This window comes from Eriocheir sinensis, chromosome 12, assembly GCF_024679095.1.
Source record: "Eriocheir sinensis breed Jianghai 21 chromosome 12, ASM2467909v1, whole genome shotgun sequence".
Taxonomy (NCBI): Eukaryota; Metazoa; Arthropoda; class Malacostraca; order Decapoda; family Varunidae; genus Eriocheir; species Eriocheir sinensis.
Genome location: NC_066520.1, coordinates 10,369,126 through 10,370,907, shown reverse-complemented (window position 1 = coordinate 10,370,907; position 1,782 = coordinate 10,369,126).

The following is a 1,782-nucleotide window of genomic DNA, read 5'->3' as shown; positions in this document are numbered from 1 at the left end:
CACCTGCCTCCTTCCCTCTTCCCTCCCTCCCTCCTTCTCTCCTTCCTTTCCTCCCTCCCTTCCTCCGTGATCCATTCCACCTCTCCACCCCCCTTCCTCCCTCCCTCCATGATCCACTCCACCTCTCCACCTCCCTCTCTCCCTCTCATCCTCCCTGATCCACTCCACCTCTCCACCTCCCTCTCTCCCTCTCATCCTCCCTGATTCACTCCACCTCTTCACCTCCCTTCCTCGCTACCTCCCTCCCTCTCTGATCCACTTCACTTATCCACCTCCCTTCCCCCCTCCCTCCCTCCCTCCCAGCAGCGCAATCCACTCGCATATTACCACTTCACTCCACTATTCCACTTCACTCCATTTCGCTTCAGTTACGTACAGTTAATTCGCTCGCCTCCTCCTCCTCCTCCTCCTCCTCCTCCTCCTCTTCCTGTGTTCTCTCTCTCTCTCTCTCTCTCTCTCTCTCTCTCTCTCTCTCTCTCTCTCTCTCTCTCTCTCTCTCTCTCTCTCTCTCTCTCTCTCTCTCTCTCTCTCTCTCTCTCTCTCTCTCTCTCTCTCTCTCTCTCTCTCTCCTCTGCTTTCGTTGCCAAACTCGCCCTTCCCTTCCTCTCTCTCTCTCTCTCTCTCTCTCTCTCTCTCTCTCTCTCTCTATCTCTCTCTCTCTCTCTCTCTCTCTCTCTCTCTCTCTCTCTCTCTCTCTCTCTCTCTCTCTCTCTCTCTCTCTCTCTCTCTCTCTCTCTCTCTCTCTCTCTCTCTCTCTCTCTCTCTCTCTCTCTCTGAGAGAGAGAGAGAGAGAGAGGGCATAAAAATACTCTACATAAAGCCTGCGGACAAAATTGTAATTAAGACAGTATACCTTTAAGAGAGAGAGAGAGAGAGAGAGAGGGGGGGGGGGGCATAGTACATTACATAGGTGTGAAAAATAGCTGAAAGTGTTTTGTGAAGTTGTTCTGAGAGGGAAATTGTCTCATTTTCGTCATAAAATAATTTAGTGTGATTTTTTTTCGTTTGTCTTAGCTCGTGTTTGTTTTGTCTCATTTTCGTCATTAAGTAATTTAGTGTGATTTTTTTTCGTTTGTCTTAGCTCGTGTTTGTAGGGACGTGAAGAGTTGTGTGACCCTCTGTTTTTTCCTGTTTTTTTTATATTTATTTTTCTGGCTGTTTTGTCTGTCTACCCGTCTGTCTGCCCGTTACTTCCGTCTGTCGTGCCAAATCTATTCTCCGACTTACTAAAACTTCTTTCACTAATAGAAAATGTCAACACTTTGCTTCTTCTAATTCTTCCCGTGACTTCTGGCATCTAGCCAAAAATATCTCCTCCAATTTCACTTCTTCCTCTTTCCCTCCTCTCCTTAACCCTGACGGCAGCACTGCCGTCTCATCTGTCTCTAAAGCTGAACTCTTCGCTCAAACTTTCTGGAAGAACTCCACCCTGGACGATTCTGGGCATATTCCTCCAACTCATCCCCCCTCTGACTCCTTTATGCCTGTTATTAAGATTCTTCCAAATGATGTTTTCTATGCCCTCTCTGGCCTCAACACTCAGAAGGCTTATGGACCTGATGGAGTGCCTCCTATTGTCCTTAAAAACTGTGCTTCTGTGCTGACACCCTGCCTGATCAAACTCTTTCGTCTCTGCCTGTCAACATCTATCTTTCCTTCCTGCTGGAAGTATGCCTTTGTACAGCCTGTGCCTAAGAAGGGTGACCGTTCCAATCCCTCAAACTACCGCCCTATAGCTTTACTTTCCTGTCTGTCTAAAGCTTTTGAATCAATCCTTAACCG